The sequence below is a fragment of the Poeciliopsis prolifica genome, unplaced genomic scaffold, assembly GCF_027474105.1.
Source record: "Poeciliopsis prolifica strain line A6 unplaced genomic scaffold, Auburn_PproV2 SCAFFOLD010, whole genome shotgun sequence".
Taxonomy (NCBI): domain Eukaryota; kingdom Metazoa; phylum Chordata; class Actinopteri; order Cyprinodontiformes; family Poeciliidae; genus Poeciliopsis; species Poeciliopsis prolifica.
In genome coordinates, this window is record NW_026562385.1 from 5,505,605 (window position 1) to 5,527,907 (window position 22,303).

General features: G+C 34.2%; 1 pseudogene; it reads left to right on the plus strand.

Annotated features, from left to right (window-relative positions):
- The first annotated feature begins 4,385 nt into the window (after positions 1-4,385).
- LOC129363464 (uncharacterized) lies at positions 4,386-17,272 on the plus strand (annotated as a pseudogene).
- The last annotated feature ends 5,031 nt before the right edge of the window (positions 17,273-22,303 follow it).

Sequence of the window (22,303 nt, forward strand, 5' to 3'; positions counted from 1 at the left end):
TTATTGTGCCACCCGCCATGTGTGAACATTCTCAAAATAACGTTAATGTCATAGTGAAGATTAAACTTTTCAAGTATTTTCCCAAAAGGTCTTTGTTGTATAGGTTGTGTTCATTCTGTAGTTTGGTTTTGTATTTTTCATGTGGAAGTTCATGTTGCAACCTATTATGAATTAGATAAATTTTATTTTTTGCTAAACTATTAATGTTACATATGTAAGATTATGCAAATCTTATGGTAGAACTATTGTTATTTATTTATTTGTTTTGCTTAGACCCTCCTCCTTGTCAGTCAGCCTCCTGCTGTGATTAACTAGCAGAAGCAGCTGCTGTGATTTACCTGATTGTTTGGTAAAGGAATGAGGAGTGAAACAGTTTTTTCTACCACAAATTCGTGATTATATTTTCATTTTTGTATAAAGTCAACTCAAAGAATATTTCTGTTATTTTTATAAGAAAAGAAAATACTCTTTTTGAAACCAGAAAACTCTCCACAAATGCTTTTATCTTTTGTGAGTCGAAAACGTCCTCCTGAAAAAACTACTCTGGCATTTTTTGTTTTTTGGACTTTATTATGTTGTAAGAGTAGCCACAGCAGTTCAGTTTGAATTGGCAGTCCTATTGTATTTTTGATAGAATGTTTTCCAGTTGTATTTTTTGAGTTAATGAGGTTTTATTGTTGTTAATTTTAGTCTTCTTATTCTAGGTATATACCCTCAATGTATTTGGTTTGCTATTTTTTGTCCTTTTGTCCTTGTGTAGATATATTCTCCAGATCCTTAATGACCTAATTATTCTATTCAGATGTGGTGCAGCAGAGACAGATCTAAAAGATGCAGGACAGTGGCCCTCCAGGACTGGAGTTTGACACCTGAGGTTTAGTGTGTCAGTTTCTCCTGTGTTCTTGTTGCTTGCATTGTTTGCATTGCACTGCATACAATGCAGTGCACTGTGAAAGTTTTTCTACAGTAAAATATATTTTTCATTTTCTTAGGAACTTTTATTTTAACCATTTACAATGAAAGCAAAACATTTATGACAACTTGTCATAAGTTTTTTTTATGTCATTGATTTTTTTTTTATGTTATTGATTTATTATGAATAAAGAAACATTTGAAAACCTACCAGAATATTTAATGCCAAGGTTTGATTTTTCTTTCTGACAAAAATTATTCCAGATATTTCAATGCACCAACCCCTACAGGGACTACCTATGCTACCCAACAATCCGTCCTAAGTTGTCATAAGTGATTTTATTTATTTATTTATTTATTTATTGCACACCCCAAACATTTTGATCATCCTCAACAGTCTCCCAAACAAGGGATGTGTTTATATAAAACTAAATATAGTATTAAAATAAATTAGCGTACATATTGTGATAAAGAAAACTCAAGGTATCACACTTCATGTTTGTGAAAAAACACATTCATAACTCATTAAACAGTCATGGCAGCAGCTGTGAACAATTACATATTTATAATTCATTCATGGCTCAGAAGCTCATCGTCTATCAGCCATCAGAAGAGACATCAGTGTCTTATTCAGACGTTGGAGCAAAGAGCTCCTTATGTTTGGGAATAAGGAGCTTACAGCTACGTATGCTGCGTTTTACAGAAGAGATATGGCTTCAACACATTCCAATGTCACACAGAAATAGAAAACCAGGTAAGGTAGCAGAGAAGAAGTCTGGGTTGAATGTAAACTGAGTCCAAACCAAGTTAGTGGGTTGAATTTCAACCCGAGCCATTTAAGCTATTCAGTTATTAGCCAATAACATTGGCATTTAATTAAATAACAATTTTTTTCCGCAAACAAAGTAAATAGTAAAGTTCATATTGATGAGTTTCAGTGAAATCCTGAATTTCAAGCCCAACCTTACTAAGCATGCTTTCATCATAATGAAGGCACTGTTTGTACTTTCTTTACCAGAGCCTTTTAATTTCAGTTTCCTGAAGAAACTATGAGCTTGATTTTGGCTGGGGCTTGTTTTTTTTAGGAGTTTTCAGTATGTAGTTGAATGTTTGGTATGAAATTATGTCTATCAGATATGTCTACTGCCATTTATTAAGGATTCTTTTGTTCGTATGACAGCACCAGTCCCTCATTCAGAACTACAATATATGAGATCAATGAAAGCCACAACTCAACAAAATAAATACATAAACAAATAAATAAAAATAAGTCCCAATAACATGAGCTGGAAAAATAAAAAATAAAATGAGACCTACCTAAAGGTAAGTTAAAGAACTGGTATGGGAAATCTCATTCTGTTTAAGATTTTTTACGACCCTGTGGAAGCCCTGATGCATCACAATTAAACAAATGTGAAACATTAAGGCATTTTCAGGAAGTAAAAGTCAGATGGTTCAAACACAGACATAACAACCACAAAAAAGGGAACATTTTTTCCCCTGGTTCCAAAGCCATCACAAAGATCAAATTGAATAGATCACGAGGTTGTCACTGAATGGCATTTATAGGGAACATAGGTTTGCTTTACTTTAGAAAATAGCTCAATAAATGTGCTTTTATACACTAGAGTGAGTAAGCATTCAGGAGCTTCTGTAAATGTGTGGGAACATATTTGAAGCTGTCAGTGTTTTCATTTCTGCAATCCTGGTCAAGTTACATAACAGCTGAAAAGTGGAATTCACAGGATAAAAAGGAACCGAATGTAAAAAAATGTCTGGTAATACTTTTAATAAAAATGACACACAATGCTGAAACACCTTATGAGACAATTGAACTGAAATAATATGAAGAAACTGAAACCATTTAAATCACTAATTTAAATATTTCAGTATAAACAAATTCCATTTCAGTAAAATTAACTCAAATATATATATATTTTTTACATAACCTAATAACAATAACATAAGAGTAACATAAACAATGATAATTCGGCATTCAGATAATTCTGATGATTTCATTCAATAAAAGATCATTTCATTCAGTAGACTATGTATCATTATATGTAACTTATTTAAAATGTGTTGCTTCAATTCAATTCAGTTCATTTTATTTTATAGGACCAGTTTATGATAAATGCCATGTTGACACACTTTCCAAAATAAAAATCCTGCTTGTGTTCTCCATTGAGCCAGACCAACTTAAGTGGTAAAATTGATTTTAAAAACATATGGTTTAGCTTGGGTGCTTCATTTTTATTACTCTAAATGAAATTAAAATAACATTTAGTTGTTACAACTTTCAGCTACTCAATTAATTTGAGGAAAGTGAAAACCAGAAGTTATTTAAGTTACCAAACATAATACAAAAAATCAGATATCCTATATCAATTTCAAAGTTAACACTCATTTAAAAAACATGTCAATATAAAAAAAATAAGTTTTTGTACAACATTTTAAAGTTTTTAACTTTTCTTTATTAACTATGAGTTGGAAGTATAATTTGATTTAGCTGCCATATACTATTTTTACAAAATAAAAAAGTAACTAACTTGAACATTTTACCATGACAATATTATCATATGCAGCCTTAATCCCACAATTTGAAATTGACGTAAATATGTATATTCAACAGTCACCTAAAAACAAATGCAATGCTAGGCTATTTTTTTATTAAATTTCCTCTATTGAAAATGCTGCTTCTGATTTTAATTTATTTATTTTACAGGGAGGAGGTAATGGGAAAATGTCACAAAGGTTAACATTCACAACCTAATCTAATTTGCAGTGTCATTCCCTGACTGGACTTTTGGTTACATAAAATAATAATAAATATGTGATACAAGATTTTAAATGCAAATACAAAACAAAACCATAAAACTCATAAAAATCAATCAGAACAATACTTAATCACAATATGATCAGTAAAAGAAACTACTTATAGTTGAACTTTAATTGAAAATGATACTATTCAAAGTTCAATTCTAGTCCTGGAGCAAAGGGATTTCATTTTGTTGCTCTTTTCACAGATTACCTGTTTCATATTGTACTGTCATAAGATAGTGACAGTTTTAACAAATATGCAATAAACGTTCCCCAGGTTTGGGCTGGCATTAAACACGTTTTTTCATTATACCCACATTACTGCATTAACAATGTTTATTTTTCCATTACTCATGTAATTTTCTAATCTTTCATCTCACGGTTTCATTGGCTGTAAGCAAGAAAACATCATTAAGAGAAACATCAATCTGTCTGTAATTTATCTGTATATCAATCTGTTTTATTTGTGTGTTCTTGTCACTAATGTTTAAGATAAATGAAGAGGATTGAAGACTGCTAATGTTGGTCTGAAGAGACTTAAAGTAACAGCTTCACTTCCTCTTTCCAACCACAGTACTTTGGACATCACGATGTCGGGTGACGTTTCCTCTGCTTGCCATGAGTCAATCAGCACATTCAGTGCCTGACCCAGGTTGACAAGTCGAGCGTAGAATAAAGAAATAAGGATGAACAAAACAGTCCACAGATATGGTTGGCTTTATACAAAGAACCAGAACTCCAGGTGTATGTAATATTTCCATATATTAGTAAATGTATAGCTAATTGGTCATTAGCTATGACCAGTTAATGTAGTCATTGCTCTTTTGAAGAGGAAGAAAACATCTTCATCCAGGTTTTCTCAAGAGAACCTGCCTAAATAAACCAGCACAGTGAAAAGGTAAGATCTGACAATAACAGTTATATCAGTTATAATTTTTCATGTTGGCATGGAGGAATTGATATGTTATGAAATACATGACTGAGCCTTACATCAAAAGAAACGTGTTTAATCAACTGACTCTCAGTGAACTGATGTTCCCACATTATTTTGGGGGTTTCTACCTTTTATCATTCTTGCAACTGTTAAATAAATATAAAACTGACAGCAACAAGCCACAACTCATATCCTGACAGAGTTTCCTTCATTGCTTTTACTTTCATTGTAGAACAGATGGAAATTTCACCAGCATTGAGGGAAAACAAGGCTGACATTCTGAACTGTGGTAAGGCATATTTTCATGAAACAGTTTTTTACTTGATGTAATAGATTCCTTCTTCCAACTAATAAACAAACATGTTGAACATAAGTATAATTGAACACTATGTGTGACTCATAGAAGATAGTAATAATAGTACTTGTATTAGTACAGATATTACCTGCTTCTAAAATGTTTCAAGGAAACATTATTTTTTTGGTATAAGAAGGTTAAATGTAATTTGCTTTTAGCCAACCTTGTCACATTTATGAGTGTAATTTTTTTTCCTGTGATTGTCAATGGTGAATTCATAGTTTAGAAAGGCAGCATTAACTGCATGCACACCTGTTCTCATATTAATTAGGATTCAAATCAGGCTGCATTTCTTCAAACAGGACAAACGGATGCTCCTCTGGAGTTGAGGATTGTACTCATAGGAGGAAGAGTAGGTAGATCTCCCAGTGGTAAAAGTTCTGCTGGAAACATCATCCTGGGTCAAAATGTTTTTGACAACAGCAGAAGAACAGCTCAGAGTGAAGCGAAGCAGCAGGAAGTGTTTGATAAACAAGTCACAGTGGTTGATACTCCAGGATGGTGGTGGAATTATCCTAAAGAAGAAACTCCAAAACTGGATCAGATGGAAATCCAGAACAGTGTCCATCTGTGTCCACCAGGACCTCATGTCTTTCTTCTGGTCATTCCTTTTGATTCACATTTATATCAGCGTCTTAAAGCGTCACTAAAGGAGCACTTAGAGATTTTCAATGCAGATGTTTTCAGTCACACCATCATTCTGTTCACTGCAGTCGCTCCATGTAGTGATGAAAAGATAAAATCTAAAATCAGAAGAAGTCCAGTCCTGCAGTGGATTCTTCGACAATGTGGAAACAAAAAACATTTTCTCAACATCAGTAACAGAGAAGATAGAGATCAAGTCAAGAAGCTTTTAGAGAAAATTGAGGCCCTGATAATAATCAATGGATTCAGACACTGTTCTGTTGACAGAAGACAAGGAGAAACTCTGAGAAAAGAAATGAGAGATTTGACTGAAAGAGCCTCAAAAAGGTTTGATCAAGTCCAGAAGCAAAGAAAGAAACTGAAGCTACAGACTGAAGGTAGGTTACAACTTTCTTTGTTTCTCATGAGCCATGGTGCTCTATTGTATGTTGAATGAAGTAAATATTTCAGGGTGCAGGTTCTCTGAACTTAAACTACATCTCTGATCAAAATATTGTGGAAATTTGTTGTTTGGAATATGTTTGGCTATAGGAGATCACGTCAAGTCAAAAATGAGACACAAAACTTATCTAAGTAACTATTTTTATTGGAGAATTGAAACACAAGACCAGTACTGTGTCATATCTAGGAGAAATTTTTCACTGTTCACTGGCAATTGAAAAGTAAAAGATAACAGAGGTCTGAATTATAAAAGTATAATTGTAACTTTTTAAATTTGACATGTTGTATGTTTAAGCTGTACATTCACCGCCTGAATGTTATATATATCTGAACCATCAATAATCAACAGTTGTTTCAGCCTGAAGAGCTGTTGAATTTATTTATTTGCAGTGTTTGTCCTGGTGTAAGTAAACCTAAGCTGCAAACTGAAATCAAGAAATCTACAGAAATCTACTGTCTTTTTTTATTTCATTGGTTTAGGTGAAAAAGTCCCTTCAAACCATTTGAAAATATTGATGATTGGAGGATCATTGGCTGGCAAAAGCTCAACAGGAAACACCATCCTAGGAAAAAATGTATTTGAAGTTACTAACATAGACGAAAGAACAACAACCCAAAGTGAAATCAGTCATGGTTTGGTTGAAGGAAGGAGGCTCACAGTGGTTGATTCTCCTGGATGGTTCTGCTTCAACACTCTTCAGGAAACCAGTGAGATGGATAAACTGGAAATAGAGAACAGTGTGAATCTGTGTCCTCCAGGACCACATGCTGTGCTGCTGGTTGTTCCGTTGGCAGTTTCTATTAATGCATTATATCTGAGAGTCATTCGGGAACACATGAATCTGTTTAGAGAAGATATCTGGAAACACACACTTGTTCTGTTTACCTATGGAGACTGGTTAGGAGTGAAGACTGTAGAGGAGCGAATAGAGAGTGAAGAAGGTCTGCAGTGGATAGTGAACAAGTGTGAGAACAGATATCATGTCCTGAATAACAAGGACCACAGTGATAAAACTCAGGTAAAGGAACTACTGGAAAAGATTGAAGAAATGTGGGCAGGAAATGAAGATCCTTACTATGAAGTGGATCTGGACCGAGCAGCACAGCTAGAAACCAAGAGAGAGACTGGAGACAAGATGGTCAAAAGGTTGAAGACGATCAATGAGAGAAAGATGAGAGTAATGAGAGAACTGGTTGGAGGTGGGCAATACATTTAACATATCATATGATATTGTCATGCAACTAATGTTTTAGAATTAGAAACACTGCGATGTTGTTTGGTTTTTACAGGTGAGAGAAATATTGCCACTGACATCGAGATTGTTCTTGTTGGTCAGAAATGTTCAGGAAAAAGTACAGTTGGAAATATGATTCTTTTCGAAAAGAGTTTTGACATAACCTTTGAAACTGCTTGTCTGAAAAAGGTAAGAGAAGCTGCTGCTTCCATAAAAATGTTTCACTACCTTTAGATATCCATACCACAGACATCCAGTGCAGAAAGCATTTTTAAGTTCGCATTTTTGTTATTGTTCTTCTGATATCTTTCAGAACTGTTCTGATCAGGAAGGGATAACATCTGAGGGACATGAAAAAAACTTTGATGAAGTAAAAGTCTCAGTGGTTGAAACACCAGGCTGGTTCTCAGAACCAACACCACCTGACTGGATCAAAGATGAAGTTCTCCACAGTGTCTCCATGTTTTCTCCTGGACCTCATGTTTTTCTCCTGCTTGTTCCCATCATCAGATCTTTCACAGAGAAAGATCTCAAAGCTCTGGAGGAGATCTTGAAGCCATTAACAGAGAGAGTGTGGAGACACTGCATGGTGCTGTTTACTAGAGGACACTGGATCAATGATCTCCCTGTAGAGAATTACATTGTTAGAGAGGGAAAGGAGCTTCAGGAGCTTCTGGAGAAATGTGGGAACAGATACCATGTTATAAATCCTTTTAATTGTGATTATTTTGTCCAAGTCAAAGAGCTGTTTCAAAAAATTATGAACATGGTAAAACAAAACAAGGAATGCTTCACAATTAAAGGCAAAGATCATAAACTTCAGATTCCACCTTGGCAAGTAAAACAGATAGAAAGGGAATGGAACAGGAGAGAACAGGAGCTGATAGAGAGAATGATGAAAGCTTTAGCAAAGGAACCAGAAGAACAAACGTTGCTTCATGTAGAAACAGCACAGAGCAAAGATGAAGGTCCTTTCAGTAAGTTTCATATTTAATGTCTGAAATGATTTAATGTTGAGTTTAAACTTGCTTTGTTCTATTGAATAAAACTCTTTAATGTCTGTTTCAGTGAGTGGAGATGTTGCCTCAGAATATGGGAGCATTTCAGAGAAACAGAGACGACGAGGACAGAACCAAGTTGCTGAATGGCTGAACAGCAGAGTGAGAGAGTCAGAGATCAGCTCTGGGATCAGCAGCATTTCTTTCTCAGAAACTTACATGGAAAACCTTGATGAAAATCCTGAAATTGAGTGAAGTCAACATGCAAATTTAGGAAGAGAACAAAGAACTCACTTCTGTTAAGGATGTGTAAAAAATACCTACATGCATTTAAATAAGTACTTTTTTAACTCATCAGCAAAAATTTAGGCATGTTGACACTAGATGGCTAATATTTCTCTAAAGGAGTAAAACATTTTCATATTTCTTTCTAATATGTGACCATCTTATATAGTTCTATATATATTGAATTTCAATATTTAAATAGTTTTCATCATCTTGATGTAGATCCCATTCTACTTTCTGTGTGTGTGATCAATACTTGTCAGGATTTTTTTTGTCTCATTGAAGAAACTTCAGAGTAAATGTAATTAACAGCTGATTGAGATTTGAGAGACGATACATATCAGTAATAACATCTGATTGTTAGTTTATATTGAACATGTTGTACCTTCCTTGTGTTTTGTACCTTGCATTAGATTTTCATTTAACATTCTTAAAGATGTAGTTAAAAAATAATCTTTTCTGAATTAGTTGTGCAAAGATTGGAATAATAATTTTAAGAAGATTATTTGACCTCATTATTTGATCATTAAAGGGTTAAATTTTTTTTTTGATGAAAAAGGAACGAGAAGCTGATTCTGAAATTAGCTTTAGAGCTATCTTTTTTTTTTAACTAAAGACTATTTCAGGTATGAGATTTTAAGCTTTAGTGTCCTGATTGTAAATCTCTCCTTCTTAATATAATCAGTGATAGCAGAGGTATGAACAGATGTAATATCAAAAATCCTTTTTGGTTTGAGTTGAACTCTTAAAAACTGAAATTATAGTTGCTAATTGTTTGAGTGTCTTAGGGAACTGAGGTCCATTTGTTATGACAAACTTTGTTTTATTTCAATCAAACAATCAATCAGTTTAATCTATGATGCACCCTTCCTGTAGGAGGCAGCACGCTGAAAACACATAATAAAGGGTATTTCTTATCCTCATAGATATTGACTTCCCATTTATTCCAGCAATAAGAACAATAAGAATAAATATGTTACATTTTATGATGTAGTCATGTCATGATATCACATGACTACATCATAAAGTTGTATTCTGAGGGAGTTTTTCTAACTAAAAAATTTTCAAGTTTGAATTTTCAAGCTTGAATTTCCTGCTTTTAAATCAATCAGTAATGTACTCAGCCATATCATAAGTATGTAAAAAACAGATATCATATCGATAATCTTTCATTGTTAAAGCTGAAAACTTTAATTTCAGCTTTTAAGAGCTTGTATCAAATCATATCAATAATCTTTCTTGATTTGATACTTGCTCTTAAGAGCTGAAAATAAAGTTTCTGATTTTTTGAATGCTTGTTATTGGAACTGAGTTACATTCACTATAAATTATTAACTAATAAAGGGCCAGTAAACATCCTGAATGTTACTTGCTAAACTGAAATAACAGCTAAAATCCTGTTTAAATAACTTCAGAGTATTAAAGCATTCGACATTTTAAAAACAGGTGTTAAATTGAGTTGATCTGTCTGAGGTGAAACAGCCTCCATGATGTTGTTTTAGTTTATTTTCAGATGTGAAACGTTTTACTTTCCTTTTATTCCAGCAGGTCAATCAGGACTAGATTCAAATTCCAGCTGGGATTTGGAAAAAGAAAAAAAACAGACTGAGAGTTTGAATTGAAAATAGAGCAATAACTGAGTGACAGAAGCAAATAAAGTAGCATAATCTCATGACAACTGATAGATCTTATTGTCAACAAGAGTTGTTGTCAGGATCTGTGTTTTTCTGTGTTTGTTTTTCAGTCTCTTGTGTTGTCCTGTCTCCCCTTGATTGTTTTGTTATGTGTCTCATTCTGTGATTATTTAATCCCACCGGTGTCTTTGTTCCTCGTCGGGTCCTTGTCGTTTGTTCAGTTCTATCTAGAGTTGTACCTGTTTTCATGGACGTCCATTCGTTTGACTAGAGCTACCAGTGTTGAGTCTTAACTTCTGCTCAGCTGTGCTGCCTGGTTTTTGGTTTGTTCTGGACTGTGTTGTTTTTGGATTGTCATCATTAAAATCATCTTCCTCTCACTTCAACCTGGGTCTGCTGCATTTCCCTCACCACCATCCACTGCAGCTTATGACACTTGTTGCTTCTTCAGATTGCCCTGTTCAACATTTCAAATCACTATGTAATGCTTCACTGTTTAATTAAATATTACTAATAATTCTAATGAATAAAATGCAATTATTTTTTATTCAACTCAGTGGGTTTTATTCTGTTTATTCTGTTTTATTGATATAAAACCCATTTGCTTATTTATTTCTTTAGTTTCAGTTTTATTGTAAAAACAATTTAATATTTATGTATTTTATTTTTGTTGCTTTGATCTTTGTTTTATGTTACAATGGTTGGTGTCTGTGGATCATTTTACTGCTGGTGTTTTAAATTTGCTATGAAATGAAATTTTAGGTTGCTGCAGTGAAAATGCAATGACTCTTGTTGCCCAGCAGATGGCGATCGCTGACCATGTTTGACTTTATCAATCATAAAGCGCAATATCCACCTTTTCATTCTTTGAGTTTCGTTTAGAAACAGGTTTTGTGAGAACAAACAACAAGCAGAAACATCGGCAGAGTGAATCTAACAAAATGGCTGCTTCGACTGATATTTACAACTCAGGTCTGTGACGTTTTCATAAAACTTTCCATAAACTTTGTCCTATCGTGGATTATGCTTTTATAAACTTTCATTATAGTGTCTGAATTTATTGAATTTCAAAGACTTTGAATCTATGCAAGAGATGGAAGTTGGACAAAATGTCTCCTTCTGCTTTTATAGTTATTTTTGTTTTAAGTTTATTTTAAATATAATTGTCTGTGTGAATATTATTGATATTTACTATATAAGAAAAGTGTTCCAAAAGGAATATACAGTTGATTTAGAAAGTGTATTCTGTGCAGATATAATAAAAGAAGGTGTATCTAACACCCTATCTCTCCTTACAGCTCAAAGTCCCCCTGATACAGAGTTGAGGATTGTATTGATTGGAGGAAGATATAATAACCTACACAGTGGTAAAAGTTCTGCTGGAAACATCATCCTGGGTCAAAATGTTTTTGACACCAGCAGAAGAACAGCTCAGAGTGAAACAAGACAGCAGGAAGTGTTTGGCAGACGAGTCACAGTGGTTGATACTCCAGGATGGTGGTGGAATTATCCTAAAGAAGAAACTCCAAAACTGGATCAGATGGAAATCCAGAACAGTGTCCATCTGTGTCCCCCAGGACCTCATGTCTTTCTTCTGGTCGTTAATGTTGATTCATATTTATCTCACCATGTAAAATTATCACTAAAGCAACACTTGGAGCTTTTCAATGCAGATGTTTTCAGTCACACCATCATTCTGTTCACTGCAGTCGCTCCATGTAGTGATGAAAAGATAAAATCTAAAATCAGAAGAAGTCCAGTCCTGCAGTGGATTCTTCGACAATGTGGAAACAAAAAACATTTTCTCAACATCAGTAACAGAGAAGATAGAGATCAAGTCAAGAAGCTTTTAGAGAAAATTGAGACCCTGATTACAAACAATGGATTCAGACACTGTTCTGTTGACAGACGTCAAGGAGAAACTCTGAGAAAAGAAATGAGAGATTTGACTGAAAGAGCCTCAAAAAGGTTTGATCAAGTCCAGAAACAAAGAAAGAAACTGAAGCTACAGACTGAAGGTAGGTTACAACTTTATTAATTTATAATAATCTACAGTATTCATTATCCTGAAGATGTTTGTGGGTAATTGCATCAAGTCAACTAAAACTTGAAATTTTGTTAGTAGAAAGGTTAAAGAACTATTAAACCATTGAAATTACTAAACTATATACCAGCTGCATACAAACTAGTAAGTTTGATCCCTTCAGTTGTACTAAAACCTTTAATGATTTTATCTGTTCTTAACCACACAGTGGAAAAAACCCCCAAAATAAACAAAAAACACACTTAAATTACAGTAAAATACCAGCAGCTGTGGTTGCCACAATTTTATTGTATTTATACACCAGCTGGAATTTTACAGTAAATTGGAGACTTTTTTGTTTCTTACAGTTCACTAATGATAGTCACTGAATGCAATAAGACAATAAATCAATCAGTTGAACTGTGAAAAATATTTCCCTTCACTGATGAGGTGATGAATCTGAGTGATGAGATAAAACTAAATCTAAATCTTAAGATGACATTACCTGGCACAAAATGGAACACATTTTTTCCTTCAAAGTTTTACCTGAACAATAAGTTAATAACTAATCTTCAGCAGAACTGAGATACAATCAGATTTTATCTGCTACATCAGGAGTTTGTAACCTGCAGCTGCAGAGTCACAGAGGCTCCTTGGTTCTGTGCCTCAGTTAATATTAAAATTGTTCAGTATGAATATTAACAATAAATTAGGGTATTGAGTTTGGTATTTTCTTTTTGCTTCGTTGTTTTTGTCCTGTTCCTCCATGTAAACATGAATTTGATCTAGAACCGTTAGTGGTTACCAGAAAGTAAATGTTTTAACATTCAGATCTTTCTTGAGGTTCATTTTCTGAAAAATATTTGACAATATAAAATCAAACTTAAGATATAAAAGCATTTTATTGTCTCTTGGTAAAACACAATCAAAACTTTATGTTTCTTTTCAGAGAAAGATTTTAGAAACAGAAAATCAACATAGAGTTAGAGAAGGTAGATCAAGTACTGTGCAAAAAAAAACATCCATTCTGGTTTTTCTCTTATCAAACAGTTCACTGGAACATCTAAAGTAAAATAGCACACAAGAGTTACTAAAAATGATCAAAATAATAGATTTACATCCTGAATATTTTGGGCTTTACTCTTATCACCAATAATTTGCAGCTTTACAACTTTTTATTCGCCCATGTTATGTATTATCAACTCCATTCCAAAAAAACAAAGTTTTCTAGATTGAGTTGAAAAAAAAAATTGTTTTGTTTGTTCGTTTGTTTTGATGATTTAGGTGGAAAAGTTCTTCCAAATTATTTCAGAATAGTGATAATTGGAGATTCATGTTCAGTAAAAAGCTCAACAGGAAACACCATTCTAGGAAAAAATATGTTTAATGTTAATAAAAAGGATGGAGAACAAGCCACAATGAAATCAGTCACGGTGTGGTTGAAGGAAGGCGGCTCACAGTGGTCGATTCTCCTGGATGGATATAAGCAATTATATATAATATTTTATATGTATTAGCTTCTGTTAAAACACAAGAAAAGAACTAAGAGCTAGAAAAATTAAATTTTTTCTTTTAAAAAGAAAAAAAGGTATAGTGCTATAAGTTGAATAAAGTAAAGGTTGAATACAGTATACATTACTGTATTACTGTTGATCATCACATGTCAACCTCATTTGACATAAAGAAATATCAAATCAGACATTAGTTACAAAAACAATTGTATTTTACTAATAAATATTTACCTCTGCAAAAACACAAACTACAATTTCATGTTTCTTTCAGGAGAAGGTTTTCAGAAACAGAAAAACAGCATAAAGTGATAAAAATGTGATGAAATACTTCATAAATGTAATTTTGTTTGCGACCTTTTCTTTTCTGCATTTTTTAGTAGTTTACTGGTAGCTAAAAAATACAACGGTCATTAAAAATAATCTAAATCACAAAGTTAATGCAATAGATTCACCACCTGACAATTTTTAGCTTTTCTTGATAATTAAGCGTTGTTTTAGCTTTGTAATTGTTGGACTCGTCTAATTTCTGCTCAACTCTGCTCAAAAAAGTAGAGTTGCAAACTTTTTTATATTGAAGAAGCTACAAAATTTGTTTTCTCTGTTTTGTTGGTTCAGGTGGAAAAGTTCCTCCAGATCATTTGAGAATATTGATGATTGGAGGATCATTTGCTGGCAAAAGCTCTGCAGGAAACATCATTCTAGGAAAAAAGATGTTTAATGTTAATGAAAATGGAAGAACAACAACCCACAGTGAAATCAGTCACGGTGTGGTTGAAGGAAGGCGGCTCACAGTGGTTGATTCTCCTGGATGGTTCTACATCAACACCCTACAGGAAACCAGTGAGATGGATAAACTGGAAATAGAGAACAGTGTGAATCTGTGTCCTTCAGGACCACATGCTGTGCTGCTGGTTGTTCCTGTGATGATTAATATTGATGAATCATATCTGAGACTATTCAGGAACACATGAGTCTATTTAGAGAAGAAATCTGGAAACACACACTTTTCTGTTTACCTATGGAGACTGGTTAGGAGTGAAGACTGTAGAGGAGAGAATAGAGAGTGATGAAGGTCTGCAGTGGATAGTGAACAAGTGTGAGAACAGATATCATGTCCTGAATAACAAGAACCACAGTGATAAACTCAGGTAAATGAACTACTGGAGAAGATTGAAGAGATGTGGACAGGAAATGAAGATCCTTACTATGAAGTGGATCTGGACCGAGCAGCACAGCTAGAAACCAAGAGAGAGACTGAAGACAAGATGGTCAAAAGGTTGAAGACGATCAATGATAGAAAGATGAGAGTAATGAAAGAACTGTTTGAAGGTACGTAGGTAATAAATATGATATATTTTCTAATGTAGTCATGTAATATGAATATTTTAGATTTTAAAACATTACTGTATTTTTTTCTTTGATTTAAAGGTGAGAGACATCCAATCACTGACATCAGGTTCTTGTTGGTCAGAAATGTTCAGGAAAAAGTCAATCTGGAAACATGATTCTGTTCAATGACAAATTTAGAATGACCTTTGACAGAGCTTGGCTGAAAAAGGTAACACAACATGACTAAGCAAAATAAATTTCAGACAGTCTGTAAATATTTATTAGTAAATACAGAGTAAACACTGACATACAGACTGTAAGTGTTCAGTGAGTAAATCATGTCCAGAAATAGATGTATTTTTATTTGTTTTTCATCATTTCAGAAATACCAAGATCATGAATCTGCAACATGTGTGAAACATGAAGGAAACTTTGAAAGAGTCAAAGTCTCAGTTGTTGAAACACCAGGCTGGTTCTCAGAACCAACACCACCTGACTGGATCAAAGATGAAGTTCTCCACAGTGTCTCCATGTTTTCTCCTGGACCTCATGTTTTTCTCCTGCTTGTTCCCATCATCAGATCTTTCACAGAGAAAGATCTCAAAGCTCTGGAGGAGATCTTGAAGCCATTAACAGAGAGAGTGTGGAGACACTGCATGGTGCTGTTTACCTGGGGAGACTGGCTCAATGATCTCCCTGTAGAGAATTACATTGTTAGAGAGGGAAAGGAGCTTCAGGAGCTTCTGGAGAAATGTGGGAACAGATACCATGTTATAAATCCTTTTAATTGTGATTATTTTGTCCAAGTCAAAGAGCTGTTTCAAAAAATTATGAACATGGTAAAACAAAACAAAGAATGCTTCACAATTAAAGTCAAGATCATAAACTTCAGATTCCACCTTGGCAAGTAAAACAGATAGAAGAGGAATGGAACAGGAGAGAACAGGAGCTGATAGAGAGAATGATGAAAGCTTTAGCAAAGGAACCAGAAGAACAAACGTTGCTTCATGTAGAAACAGCACGGAGCAAAGATGATGGTCCTAACAGTAAGTTTCATGTAATAATGATTTAATGTTGAGTTTACGGTCTTTATTAGATGCCTTATTCTATTGAATAAAACTCTTCAATGTATGTTTCAGTGAGTGGAGATGTTGCCTCAGAATGTGGGACCATTGTAGCGAACAGGAGACGACGAGGACAGAACCAAGTTGCTGAATGGCTGAACAACAGAGTGAGAGAGTCAGAGATCAGCTCTGGGATCAGCAGCATTTCTTTCTCAAACACTTACACGGAAGACCTGGAACAAAATTTTGAACTCGATTAAAGTCGATATTCAAATTTAGCAAAAGAACAAAGCACTAGCTTATCTCATGAGTTTCTAAAAATCACCAAACATTTAAATAAATGTTTTTTAGCTACTTTGAAAAAAGATGGATACTGACACTAAAAGAGTAGTTTTCAAAAAGTTTTAACATTTGTTGCTGACATATAAACATTTTAGATATTTCGATAAATATTAACACTTAAATATTTTAATTAGTTTTCATCATGCTTTCAAAAATCTCATCCAACATTTTAGTACTTTATTAATTTTGTTTAAATCTTTATTTTGTTTTACTAAACCAGCATTGGGGAGGAAATGTCAGGAATAGTTGATTAAACAGTAAAATAATTACTTATTCATTAATACATGGACTCCATGCTGAATATCTTGCTTTTATGTTTTGCACCTTCCATTAGATTTTTATGTAACCTAATAGAAGATATAATTTTTTTTAAAAAACTTTCATCCTGATGTGTTCTGCAAAGCTTAATGATTAAAGTTTAAAAGATTTAGATCATTAAAGAATTAAGTAAAATGTTATTTTAAGCAAAGTAAAATGGTTCTGAGATTAGCTTTAGAACCACAATGTTTCTGTTTGCTTGAGTTTTTCTAACAAAGAATTTTTCAGGTTTGGAAACTTTTAAGCCTTAAATGAATTGTTTTAAATCACTCCTTATTAATATAACCAATGATAACATAAGCATGTAAGGAACAAATGAGAACTATTAGTATAAAAAGTTTGTTTTTGAAATTATTTTTGGATGATCATTCTGTCATACTTTCAAATAAATATTCTGTTCTTGCCAATAACTCATAATGTCTCTTGATTTGCTTGTTGCTCTAGTTGCTCTGGCAAAGCAATAAACTGAGACTTAAACAAACTGTTAGTTTATCATTAAATGGAGAACTCAAGCTCAGTCATAACTCAGTCTTTATTAGAAATGATCTGTTTTTGTTTGGAGCTCAGTGGGTTCTATGTGTTTCTTCAGATATAAAGATTTGCACATAATATGTAAAAGTAAAGACTTTGCTTGTAGATGTTTTATCCATGTTTTATTCTGATACCTGAAAAAGAAGAGAAATGAAGCTTAACCACTGATCTGATACTTTCTCTAGAAGAATATTTGTTTTTCTGTCATAGATCGGGAAATCTTTGGAGATTTTCTAGAGCTGTCAGTATCATTTTATTTTTGTCCCTGTAAGGAAATTTGATTTACTGTCAAGTGAAAAACATCAAATACACAATCGCAGGAATATGGTTACAACAGACTTTAAAACAGTGAATCCATCTCAAAGTAAAAAATCATCATCGTTATATATTTCTATTGAAATGATTACACTACAATGACAGCAATCACATTTATTTAAATAAAGTTTAAATGAGCTTCTACATTTGTCAGTTTTTGCTTTTAGGAGCTCAGATTCATCATGAAGTGGGGAGAATGTCTTTTTTTCTGCATAGTTAAAATGTTTGTGCAGGTAATTAAATACCAATAGTTTTGCTGGTCACTTCAGCCAATTGCTTCATTCTTTTAGTTTTCCTTTTTATATGTTGCATAATTCAAAACTTTATAAAACACGGCAGGGAAGCAGCTGCTGTCAATAACTGTTTCTAGTATTAGGGTCTATGGACAGCAACAGCTGAAAGTCTAAAACTGATTTATGCTGCAAAAAGTTATATTATCAGTGAACTTTTTAAATGAGTAAACTCTAAAATAAAAATATAAATTAAACAGCAAACTGATGTGTGTGAAAAATAACATAATTTGAACAATAAGATGATCAACATCTGAGAGACAAGAGCAGATAAAATAGCATAACTTCATGATAAATGATGGATCTTATAGTCTACATAAAGAGTTGTTATTTCTTTAAATTGTTCACTTCAAATGTCAAATCAGTCGTGCTTCTGCATTTTCTTGCACAACTCAAATTATCCTAATTATTAAATGTTTGTGTTGAAGTACACAAGACTGAATGAAATGCAGTGCATTTCATTTAGTCATCCAGCAGATGGCGATCCCTGATTTAACCGACTAATCATTCACCACAACTTCAGCCTTCTTTGTACTTTATACTTTAAGAAAACGTTGTGTGGCAACAAGCAGAAATGCCTGCAGAGTGAAGCCAGCAGCACAAATCCAACCTGCTGCAGAATTGAAGATTATGTTGATTGGAGGAAGATCAGATGGAAGTCTCAGTGGGAAAAACTCACCTGGAAACATCATCCTGGGTCAAAATGTTTTTGACAGCAGCAGAAGAACAGCTCAGAGTGAAGCGAGGCAGCAGGACGTGTTCGACTGATGAGTTGCAGTGGTGGTGGTGGACTTGGCCAAAGAAACCCCAAATCTGGATCAGATGGAAATCCAGAAATGTGTCCATCTGTGTTCCTCAGGGCCTCATGTCTTTATTCTGATCATTATTGTCAATTCACATTTCTCTCAACAAGCCAAAGCAGCATTAAAACAGCAGCTGGAGCTTTTAAATGCAGATGTTTTCAGTCACACCATTGCGCGGTTCACTGCAGTTGTTCCATGTAGTGATGAAGAGAATCAGAAGAGGTTTCAGTCCTGCAGTGGATTCTTCAACAATGTGGAAACAAAAAACTTTTTGTCAACATCAATAACAGAGAAAATGGAGATCAAGTCAAGAAGCTTTTAGAGAAAATTGAGGCCCTGATTACAAACAATGGATTCAGACACTGTTCTGTTGACAGAAGTCAAGGAGAGAAAAGAAATGAGAGATTTGACTGAAAGAGCCTCAAAAAGGTTTGATCAAGTCCAGAAACGAAGAAAGAAACTGAAGCTACAGACTGAAGGTAGGTTAATCTGTAATAATCCTGAATGACCATAATAATCCAGACAAAATATGCAAAAATCTTTTTTTTTACATACGCTGACAGCATAAGTCTCTTGAATGAAACACTGTAATGTGATGCTGTGGGCCTCTTCCAGTTACTCATGTTAAAAGTGTGTCGGGTCATGAACTCTTAAATCCCAGAATTTTAGGTGAAAATCTGGTAATTGTTGGGTCTCAGTAGGAAAAGGGTTTGAAAAAAATATGGTCAAATCAATACATAGAAAGTTCATCTGTCCTCAATACTACAGAAAACCAGGAGGAAGAGCTGCAGAGACACAATAAGACTCAGAACCCCTGGTGGCCAGTGGGTGATATGACAATAAAAAACCTTTAATCCCTGAACAAAATCAACAATTTGTGCATCGAGAAATACACTTAGCATACTAAGGTAAATGTTATTTAATTTGGTTAAGAATAATTATTGTACTATCAATAAATGACTTCTAATGGATGTTGTTGCCAGAGCAACAATAACACCTTTATCAGCTCAGAGGTTCAAACTGATGAAAAATGAGGATGGATGCTCTCTACTAAAATATTCCTCACCATCTTCCATGTTCTTTCAGCAAACAGTGGAGACAGAGTTGTTTTTGGTTTCACCACCATTGACCTGCTACTTTACCCGCCATTGAAAGTTTTATTAAAGTTTGTCTGCTAGTCTGCAGCTCATGTGACCAAAGCAGGCGAGGAGGTGAAAGGTTAAAACAGTCAACATTGTCTTGTTGGGAAACCCCAAGATCACTGGGAGTCTTAAAAGATACATTTGATTATTATAGTTCATTTTTATCTCCAAAGAGTGGTGCTGCAAAAGTCTGAACAATCGCAAACGGACTGATTAGTGTGAAAAGATGTTCAATATTATTTTATTTTAAACACTTATTGAATGCTGAAGCACCTATTCATTGAAATTTTAACAATTGAATTGGTTTTTATCAATGCAACCTGGCACAACATTCAGATTTTTGATCTGTTCCCAAATGGAAATGAGTTTGTTGTCCCTGACATAAGACAAGAGAATCATGGACTATTTTGACTGTAAACAAGATATTTGGAGGTGGAATGATGTCACACCGCCAGCAAAGGGAGATTCTGTGATGTCACTGGCGATGCCGTCTGTGATGTCATCAACTGCAGAATTGTATGTAACACAATTCTGCATTTTTGTCATTGCTCGCAATACTACTGACCAGTTCAGACGCTCGCAAACTCTTTAAGATATCTTATCGAGGATTTTATTGATAGTGTTTGAGAAAATGTCTCGGCACAGTGAAAGATCCACTGGTGGAATGATGGGATTTAATACAAGGAGGGGAAACCACCAACACCCCCAAAGCAGGTGCTCTACTGCCAACCCCGATGACTTGGAAGGGGAAATCAGACGACTCAACGCCCTTTTGAAGAAGGAAACGGCCAAAAGGCATGCAGTGAGAGAAAAACTAGAGGAAGAGCTCCAAGAAATGGAGTTTCAACTGAACAAACAAGAGGAGCTCAAAGTTGGATATTTTGATCAAGCCTGTAAAGCGAAGGCAGAACTGGAAAGGCTGCAGAAATGTAGTGACGAACTGCATGTTGAGAAAGAGAAGAATAAGGCCCTGGAAGAAGAATTAAAAGAGCTCCAGACTTCATACCAGGAGCTCAATTCCAAATATAATGCGGATGTGATACAGAGGAGGGAAGAGGCCAAATTACAAACATTTTATGATGACAAGATCGATGAGAAACAGAAACTACTGGATGTTGTAAAAACTGAGATGGAAGCGATGCGGATAGAAATGATTGGGAAAATTGAGTCCTGGCTAGAATCAAAACAGCTGTTAGGGAGAGAATTAGAGGAATCTAAAAAATCACATAATGATCTGATGATAGCCCATGAAAAAGAGATCGCAAACCTGAAACTTGACCTGGAGCGATGCCAACAGGAGCTCAGGCAAGAAAAAGAAGATCATTTAGAACAGCTCAGGAAAAATCAGGAGCTCAATGAAGAACTTAAAGCCCAGAGAGAAAGTGCAGAGGCCCTGAAGCAGCAGATCACTGAAGACAGAAGATTTTTCCTGGAGAAGGCGGAGGACGAAAAGAAGCTCATAGAGATCTTGAAATTGGAAAAAGACGTCCTGCAAAAAACATCAAAAAGTGAGATCAAGTGCCTGCAGGAGAAGCTGAACAACGCCATGGAAGAGTTAAACAAAGTTGACATTTTGTATCAAGATCTCTCCATCAGATATGAAACTAACATCAGTTCACTGAAAAAGGCAGCTGAACAAAACCAACTTAAAAGTAATTCTGAGGAAAATATCATTGAACCCACAACAGAGAGTCCTCAACAAGAAGAAGAGGAGGAAAAATCAGTCGGCCATGTCGACCCAATTAGTGAGTCAAATGATGAGATGGATTCAGCGGAGGAACAACCTGGACAACCAGAACCAGAACCAGAACCAGAACCAAAACCAGGTTGTTCTGAGGATGCTGACGCCATTGAGAAAATCGTGACCCAAGAAAAAAGCCTTCAGGATTTAGACAGTGAAAAGAAACCAAAATACACCGTTTGGAAAAGACTAAAGACATTTCTGGGATTTAAGAAGTCAAAACGAAAACCAAAGAAAGAGAACGATAAAGAAAATTAATTTTGATATTTATAAAGACATTAAAGAGAAGAACTGAGGACCACAAGTTAAGTTTTAAAACTAAGGTTTTAAAACTTAAGTTTTAAAACTATGGTTTTAAAACTTAAGTTTTAAGTTAAAACAACTTAAAACTTAAGTTAACTTAAAAGTTTTGAAACTTTAAAGTTTTAAGGTTTTAAAACAACTTTAAGTTGTTTTAAGTTAAAACAACTTAAAATTTAAGTTAACTTAAAAGTTTCAAAACTTTAAAGTTTTAAGGTTTTAAAACTTTAAAAGTTTTAAAACTTTAAAGTTTTAAAACTTAAGTTTTAAGTTAAAACAACTTAAAATTTAAGTTAACTTAAAAGTTTTGAAACTTTGAAGTTTTAAAACTTTAA